Source organism: Nicotiana attenuata, chromosome 2 (genome assembly GCF_001879085.1).
Source record: "Nicotiana attenuata strain UT chromosome 2, NIATTr2, whole genome shotgun sequence".
In the NCBI taxonomy this organism is placed as follows: Eukaryota; Viridiplantae; Streptophyta; class Magnoliopsida; order Solanales; family Solanaceae; genus Nicotiana; species Nicotiana attenuata.
This window is the reverse complement of record NC_031990.1, coordinates 8,268,744-8,278,865: the sequence shown is the minus strand read 5'-3', so window position 1 is coordinate 8,278,865 and position 10,122 is coordinate 8,268,744.

Here is a 10,122-nt window from a genome sequence, read left to right as displayed (position 1 = left end):
TTTGACATGTTTTTTTGGGAGTAAGAACGCAACCCCTTGTTTCATTATCTTCATCTGTAGCTTTCTTTCCTTGAAATGAGGGTAGGCCTTGTTAGTAGTAACGGACCCTCTCTCCATGAGAAAGCTCTATGTGATGAGAACTTGAGGATTGTGAGAGAATGAGAGACGGGGGTCAATTGCAGCATAGAGAGATGGGACGGTAGGTAGGGTAAAGAAGAAGATGGGAAGGGGGGGGTGTCTTGCTCCGGCTAATACTACTGTGATAAATGGAACAGTGGTTAATGGAGAATATTGAGTTTTACTTTTAACGGAAAAGGGCCATATATGCCAGTGAACTATGCGAATTAGGACAGATATGTCCGTCGTTAATAGTTTGGCACATATATGTCCAATCCGTCCAATACTTGGTCATTCATGCCCTTAGTTTAACGGAACCACTATTTATCTTTCTTAAATAATTAATAACCGGATCCAACCAAAATCTGCTGATCCGATCCGTTAAGACCCGATCCACCCTTATTTCAAAGATATTTTTTGATATATTATTTTGTTTTATTGAGAAATTGTGTGATAATCATATTTATTTATTTGAGTAATTTGAATATCGATTTTTTTTATACGTCATTTCGGGAAGTAATCCTACTAAAAGTAGTAATTGATACTTATTTATTATTTTAATAATATAATATTCGAATTAATTTGTGCTTTCTTGAATCATTTTACCATCTATTTTTATTTTTCTCACAATCTATTTGTATTTTCACCAATCTATTTTTATTGATTAATTATTTCATAAATAAAATCACACAGTTTAAAGCTGGTGAAGTTAAACCAGAGAGTAAGAACTTACACTCTACAGATAGGACATGCTTTCGAGCTACTGAAAGGCAGGTGGAACGTTTTCCATTCAATTTGTTTTCGTGAACGTTGTTGCAACCAAACCAGGAATGAATAAATTCTCCTATTGGATTGGCTAGTCATAATTGAGACGCAACAGACATGAAATAAACACTTACAGACTGTTCTGATTGATACAGGATTGGTTGTGCAAATTTATTTATGAAATAGTTAATTAATAAAAACGGATTGGTGAAAAATACAAATAAATTGTGAGAAAAATAAAAATTGATGGTAAAATGATTGAAGAAAACACAAACAAATTCGAATATTATATTATTAAAATAATAAATAAATATCAATTACTACTTTTAGTAGGATTACTTCCCGAAATGATGTATAACAAAAAATAAATCGATTATCAAATTACTCAAATAAATAAATGTGATTATCACACAATTTCTCAATCAAACGTACAAAAATAATATATCAAAAAATTTCTTTGAAATAAGATTGGGTCGAAGCCTAACGGATCTGGTCAGCATATTTTGGTTGGATCCAGTTATTAATTATTTAAGAAAGACAAAATAGTGGTTCCGTTAAACTAAGGGCATGAATGACCAAGTATTGGACGGATTGGGCATATATGTGCCCAACTATTAACGACGGGCATATCCGTCCTAATTCGCATAGTTCACTGGCATATGTCTAAATGGCACTTATATTTGTGCCACTTTGTCATGCCGGTCCCCAAACTTAACATTTTGCCAATTGAACACTTACACTCGTTCAAATCGTGTATAATAAACGCTTATGACAGGAGGCTGTTGTGAGTGTAATACAATCTCCTACACGTAGGATGCCACGTCATTACTAGTGCCACATAGAAAAATAAACTATTGACTTTATCTTCGTTTTTTCCTTACTCCACCATCACTTCTCCTTACCACCAACAACTCCACTGTTATCGCCGGAAAATTCCTCCGGTCACCGGAGAACACCATTAAAAATCTTGTAGTGTTCATTCAATTCTAAGAGTCTTGTAGTGTTCTAATAATCTAACTGTGCTGCTGATGACATATACACACAAAAAGAAACAGGAAAAAAGAAAAATCAAGATATGTTTACAGTTGTTAGTCTCTTCAAGAAGGGGGGGGGGTNAAGAAGGGGGGGGGGTGTGGGGACGGGGGAAGAAAGAGAAAAAGAAATAGAAATGGGAGATGGGTTTTGGGGAAGAACGGACGGGGAAAAAAGAGAAAGAAGGAAGATAAATAGAAATGGGAGATGGGTGGAAAGAACGGGAAAGGGGAAGGATATAAAGAGAAAAAGAAATGGGGGAGGGGGTGGGGGTGGGGCTAGGGGAAAGAAGGAAGAAGAAAGAACAGTGTTTTAAATTTTCTTATATTTTTTGTCTCTTGCTTTTACCTTTCTTTTTATTTTTTTCTTCTTATTTTATTCATTTTTAGCATAACTTTTTTATGTTTACTCTCGTTATGTGCGTGAAATTCACGTATTGTGTCCAACTCAGTCATGAAGTTGTCACATAGGCTTGGTCAACGATCGGAGGGGTTTAAAGTAATGTGTTTTGAAATTACGAGTGTCTAGATGAAACTTCGTAGAGTATCGGGACCGGGATGACAAAGGGGACAAGTAGAAGTGCCATTTAGGCTCTTCTGCCATTTGATAATAAAGTGGAATTTTATTCTGGGAAAATGATACGCTGTATAGCCGTGCTAAAATAATAATGAAAAGATGTAAATTTTTCTATTATTTTTTATATAATATACAAAAAATATATGTTATAAATATATTATATTATGGATGTTTATTTAGTACTCTGTTGTAAATAAACTTCCTGAGGAAGCTTATCCATATGGGACTCCGCCGTAAATATATTTATCTATTTAGTACTCTATTGGAAATAAGCCTCCTGAAGAAGCTTATCTCTTCGGTACTCGGTTATGGATAAACATTACCCACGAAAGAAGATTATCCATACCGGGTACAATAAGCTTATCCTTTCGATACTCCGTTATGGATAAACATTACTCCCGGTAGAAGATTATCCATATCGGGTACAATAAGCTTATCCTTTCGATACTCCGTTATGGATAAACATTACCCCCAGTTGAAGATTATTTATATCTGGTACAGTAGCAGCTTACACAGCAGCTTGCTTTCTTCTATAAATAGAGGAAATTTCAGTTTATTATGTACATGAGTTTGAAGTTGAATAATACATCAGTTTCTCTCTATACTTGTCTTTAGTTTATTTACTTTACAGTCGTTATTTTATAACATGTTATCAGCAGGAGACTCTGCCATCTCGAGCAAATACTTTGAAAGTATCAGAGGTACGAACTTTCTTTTTCTAAATAATGTCAAATCTCTCTAAACTTGAATTTGTAGCCCTGGATATATCGGGCAAAAGCTACATGTCTTTGGTGCTTGATGCTGAAATTCTTCTTGATGCGATGGGTCTGGCAGACACCATCAAGGACAAAAATCAAGCATCAAACCAAGACCGTGCCAAAGCAGTGATATTCCTACGCCATCACCTTGATGAGGGCCTGAAAATGGAATATCTTACTGTTAAAGATCCAGTCATACTGTGGATTAATTTGAAAGATAGTTATGACCACCTGAAGTTGGTCGTTCTTCCACAGGCACGTTATGATTGGACTCATCTAAGGCTACAAAAATTTTAAATCTATCAGTGAGTATAATTCTGCTATGTTCAGAATTATTTCCCAATTGAAATTATGTGGTGATAATATTACTGATCATGATATGTTGGAGAAAATTTTCACCACTTTTCATGCCTCGAATATGCTCCTGCAGCAGCAATACCGAGAGATGGGATTCAAAAAGTATTCTGAACTTATCTCACATCTTCTTGTAGCCGAGCAACATAATGGGCTATTAATGAAAAATCATGAAAGCTGACCTACTGGTTCTTGTCCATTCCCTGAAGTGAATGAGACGAACTTCCACCAAGCTAAGCGTGGAAGAGGTCGTGGCCCCAGTCGTGGTCATGGCCGTGGTCGTGGAAGAAACTTTAATCATGGTAATGTCGATGCCCCCTTTTTCTAAAGGCGAAATCGGGTTTATGATATTTGGGCGGACAACTCTTTTCCTTTTGGGAATTCGGTTTGCAATTTAGAAGAGTCGCCACCTAATGATTAAGTACATTAGGACACTAAGAAATTCAAAAGAGAAGAAGAACCAGAGAATGGGTAAGGGCTTGAAATTATCTCGGGGGAAAGGTGTTAGCACCCCCCAAGATCCACTAGTGTGGTTCCTGGTCATGCTACAATTGTGACTTTGAATGGAAACAACAAGTAAGCAAACAAGACAACTTTCACATAATGATTGCAACAAGGAAAGTATAAAAAATTAAAAGTGTGTTGAAGTTTAGAAATAGGCGATTTCATAATTGTTTAAAGGATGTATAAGTGCAGAAAGGGGGGGTCAAATAATTGGTACAAATAATCAAACAAAGGAGTAAAAGAGGCGGAGGCTCGGAGAAAAAAAAACAGTGCTGGAAATTAAATATCTAAAAGAGACTTTTAAAGGATTGAAGTAAAAGAAGGAGTTTTAAGAACTGAAAATTTATAGCTTTTATAAAAATTCTGAAAAAAAGAAAATAAACAAGTAAAGAGGGAGGGGGGTCCTAGGTTTATAAATAACATGGATCACCCCACGCAACACCTGATAATCGTTTATACACGTGGTGTTATCGCGTGGTCATCATATCCATGTCTACCCTTACCCACCCTGTTAAGGTATTAAATCGTTGAATGGTCTCGTTACTTATTGCATGCTATTACCCGCCTCAATTCTATCGGTCCCGGAGGCATTTGGGACTACTAATCCTAAAGGGAAGGGAGATTGGCTTTTCAGAGTTTTAAAAGGACAAAAACCTAGTGCGACAAACAAAATACATAAAGCAGTAAAAGGGGAAGCACATAGTAGTTAAAGGCTCAAATAGGCCTCCTCATTCAAAGCAATAAATTATTTAGCATGACTCACAGGTACTGATTAGGTCTGAATTAATTTAAAGCGTTAGGACAGGCTGATTTATCACATATTTCTCAGATGAGGAATCCAAATTAGCCTTGTCTGGTTGTAGTTTATCAAAACTGACACAGTTAATTAATCAACTAATGGTTTACCTAGGTGAGACCTATAGACATGATATCTAACAGAGCGTACTAATTTTAAAGAAAAGATTACTGGTTTTATAAACAAAAGATCTGCAGATTTTAAACGACCTTGTGGCTTATTTTAGACTCATGGATGAAATAGACGAAGCTGATTCAGTTGATTACTCCTATAGACATGATTTCTAAGCGTTATTGATTTTCACGATTACATAAATGCAAGAGCCCTATAGGCATGGTATCTAGAATGAAGTTGATTATTATTAGACCTATGATGGTTTGCCTAATGACATGTATATGCAGAAGTGCAGAAAACCTATGATCATGATTTCTATATGCGGAAATGCAGAAACTTAGAGACGGGATTTCTATATGCAGAAATGCAAAAAAAAAAACTTATAGGCAGAATTTCTAAGATGAGAATGCAGAAGTGCAGAAATTTATAAGTAACCTTATGAACAAGTTATCTACATGAATGCGGGAATTTATAAGTAACCTATAAGTATGCTGTCTATATGAACGCAGGAATCAGAAAATCCTATAGGCAAGTTATCTACCCTTTGCATGCATTCATTCCCATCCCTTTCCACTAGCCATCCCCAATAGTTATTATAAATTATTACATACCCGAGTGAATCAAGAAAAGTAAAAAAATTACATCATAAATTCAAGCTACAACTAAACAGCCTAATTTAGACTCAAAGTACAACAATATGAGATAAACCAACTTCCAGGATCAGATTTCCAAAAGCCTTTCTCATGTTTGGGATGTATCAAAGTTTCCAAGAGTCTCAAAGGGGCTCCAGGCAATGCTTACACCCCAAATGCATTGCAGAATTAGATCATGGTGTAGTGTGGAAAGGCCAGCCCTCAAATGTCCAAGTTCAGAGGGAACTCAAGGTCCTAAAGCAGGGCTCATAGGAGGGGGGCAGAACTTAAGGGTCTAAGAGTAAGTGTAAGTGCATAGAGGGGAATTAGGGAAAGCCATGGCAGGCTGGCGGTCATGCCCAGCAATTAAGAGTGCTGGCACACCCCTGACCAGCCTGTTAGCCAAATATGAGGAGTTAGGATCCATTGAGGACCAGGTTCTGACCTGGGCAGTAATTTGGATACTGCCAGGCCAAGAACCTTAACTCAAACACATAAAGGGAATAGGGGGTAGGGATTCACAATAGAAACAGGTGCAAGGAAAGAACATACATAGTTTAATCACGGAACATGACCAGCAAAGTAAACAAGAGTGCTGAAACTATAAAGTAAACACATAGGGGTGAGGCAGAAAATTGAATCAGAACATACCAGTCTCATGGAAAACAAGTAAAAGCAGTAATCTCGAAAAGGCCAAGTTGCAAGCAAAGTAGTTCCCAAAGATTTCAAGCAAAGCAGAGTGTTGAAAGAGTATTGAATTCAAAGCAGTATTGCAAGTGTGTAAGTATTGAATTGGAAGTTAAGGATTGGTAGTGTCCGTCCTCTTAAAAGTGCAGAAGGGCAGTCCCATTTATAGTGCAGAAAACAAGTAAGAGAGGCAAGGAAATAACATTGAAATCAATCTCCCTTTGGTTAAGGGATTCTGATTTCAACGGGTAAAAGCCAGTTAAGGAAAGGAGTTTTTAATTAAAACCTTTTCAATGTAGCATAAGAAGGGTAAATACATAGGAGTTATTTAAGGAAAATAATCAATGGTACACGGTTTGTGCTAAATATGGCAAGGGAATCATTCAAACAGACAGTGAAACCAAAATTACAAGTTGAATTAGAATGAACCAAGTCAGGAAAGGTAAAGGAAGTTCAATCAAAGAAAATCAGTGACAATCTGTCAGTCTTATTAAAAGGATTTCAGAATCAATCAACTAGTTGGTAAACCTTTTGAAAGAGGAGTTTCTCATATATAAAGCACACAAACAAGTGAATCAAGAAGGGATTGTCAAGTTATTTGGAAGAGAAGTTAATCAAAGAGAGGTCCAGAATCATAAGCAAAAGTAGTATAAGTCTAGTTTGCAGACTCAAAACGAGTCTAGGAGTCCAGGGTCACAAAATAGAACCCTAACTCGCACACAAATCAAAATTGCCAAGAAACCCCCAAATCCTAGGGTTTTCGAATTGAATCAGATATAAAGGTGAGAAAGCAAGCCACTTGAGAGAGGCTCAGAAGTCTTTTCCAAAGACTTATGAGAAACAAACATACATGATAGAAAGAAAACTAATTCAAGGTCATGAGAACATATTTGAGAAAACCCGGAATTTACACAGGTTCAGAAGAAAGAGATGATACGAGCTTAAACAAAAGTAGATGAAATATGCTTAGTAAGAACACAAACAGAGTTCAGTAATGTCACGACCCCAGTTCACCCACCGTGAACATGTCGTGATGGCGCGTAGTCTCTACAACTAGGTAAGCCTAAAATGCGGGAAAAAAACAAAATAATTTGCGGAAAATAATAATTCAATTTTGAACAGTTAAAAGAAGGTACGGTGTATAGATGCCACTTGGCATATACAATTCCATAACACGGTAGTCTACAATATCATCCCAAAACCCGGAAACTCACGGGAACACAAGCTAACAGAATGAGCACACTGCTCTAACTTCAGAATGTCTAAAACAACAGTAAGAAAGGAAGGATATCTGCTATAGCTAGAATGAGATAGAGACTCCTTGGTCTGCGGACGTGGCAGATGTACCTCGAAGTCTCTACTAGATCTCTCCGCCTCGACGATGATACGCCTGGGTGGAGGTACCTGGATCTGCATATGAAAAACATGCGTAGAAGGGGCATGAGTACACCACAACGGTACTCAGTAAGTGCCAAGCCTAACCTCGGTTGGGTAGTGACGAGGAAGGTCAGGGCCCTACTGAGATAAATATATATATACATAATGAATGCCATGACAATAAGCAATAAAACTGAGAATCGATAATAAAGATCTACACAGTATAATAATAGTGCAATAACGGAAATAGGGATAAAAGAAACTACAAAGAAATACCCCCTCATAGCAGGATAAATAATCGGGATCTCTTGGTATCCTCAATATACACTGTAGGGATCTTTTGGTATCCCGAGGATCTCTTGGTATCCTCAATACATATGCCAGGGATCTCTTGGTATCCCGAGGATCTCTTGGTATCCTCAATACACGTGTCAGGGATCTCTTGGTATCCCGCACCTTAATCCAGACCAAAATTACGCACAGGGGATCTCCCGGGGTGCCGTCCCGTAGTCCCAATTTAAAACACACAACAACAGCTCAAGGACATCAACATAAAAACTAAGTCCGTAATGAGTAAACAGTAAATTCTAGCCTAACATGCTTCACATAATGCAATTAAGGCAGTTTAAGCAAATAGGCAATTAACTCAACTAATCATGCTCTTCTAAACTAACACAGGATATATTTTTGCATGTAGAATAAAGCAAGTAAGGAAGAAACTCAGTTTAAGTACTTAAAGTAAAACCGGATTTTTCAACAATTAGCTCAAGTACGCGCTCCTCACCTCACGTAGAAGACATTCAATTACCAAGTATCATATCCTAAGGGGAGAAGGTCCCCCACACAAGGTTAGGCAAGCCACTTACCTCGAACCCACTCCAAAATCAACTCGAAATCACACTTTTGCCACGAGTATCCGACTCCAAATGGCCCAAATCTATTAAATTCAATTACATGTCGTAAATAACATCTCAAGCAGCTGATTCTACAATTTAATTCAAAGCAAATACACAAAATTAGGTAAAATGACCAAAATGCCCCTCAGGCCAGCATCTCGGAATCGGATAAATTTTACATTTTCAGAACCCTCGTACTCTCACGAGTCTAACCATACAAAAATCTCTCAAATCGGAGTTCAAACACCCACTCAATACTCAATAACTTGGTCTATGAAGTTTTACCCATCTCACATTCAAAAATCCGAAATTAAGGAGGAATTCATGATTAGATTAGTGGGTTTTAAGCATAAGAGAGTAGTTACCCAGTCGTTGCTTTCGAAAATCCCTCGAAATTTCACCCAAATCCGAGCTCCCAAGCTTGTGTTTTGATAAAAATGGCTAACCCTCGGTTTTGAATTGTTTATAACTGTCCAGGTAATTACTGAATCGCGATCGCAAAGATAGGACCGCGATCGCGAAGAGTAAAATAGAGGCTCCAGGAAAAAGGCCTACGCGAACGTGTGAAGCGGTATGCGATCGCGATGAAGAAAACAGGTCTGCAACAGCTGAAGAAATTCTGCAATTTTTCACAACTCCAAAATGCTCCGTTGAGCACCCGAAACACACTCGAGGCCCCCGGGACCTCTACCAAACCTACAGACATATCCCATAACATCATTCAAACTTGTACCAACCCTTAAACCACCTAAAACAACGTCGGGAACTCGAATTAATCAAGGATTTAAGCCTAAGAACTTCAAACTTCATCAAAATACGCTTTTGATAAAAAACCTAATCAAAACACGTCCGAATAACCTGAAATTTTGCACACACATACCAAATGACATGACGGAACTACAGCAACTTCCGGAATTACATTCCAACCCTCGGATCAAAATCTCACTATCGGACCGGAAACTTCAAAAATTCAAACTTCGGCATTTCCAGCCTAAATTAGCTACGGACCTCCAAAACACATTCTGAACACGCTCCTAACCCCGCAATCACCTAAAGGAGCTAACAGAACCATCGGATTTCCATTCCGAGGCCGTCTTCACACTGTTATGACTATGGACCATTTTCCAACACTTAAGCTCTCTTTTAGGGACTATGTGTCCCAAAACTCTCCGAAACTCAAAACTGAACATCCCGGCAAATCAAAATAGCAGAAATAAACTTGGGGAAAGCAGTTACTAGGGAATCGGAGCGTAAATTCCAAAAATGACCGGCCGGGTCGTTACATCCTCCCACACTTAAACATTCGTTCGTCCTAGAACGAGCATAGAGAACATACCTGAAGTAGTGAAAAGATGAGGGTACTGGCTGCGCATATCCTGCTCGGTCTCCCAAGTCGGCTCCTCGACCGGCTGACCTCGCCACTGAACCTTCACGGACACAATGTTCTTTGACCTCAGCTTCTTGACCTGCCTGTCCAATATAGCCACTGGCTCCTCAACATAGGATAGATCCTT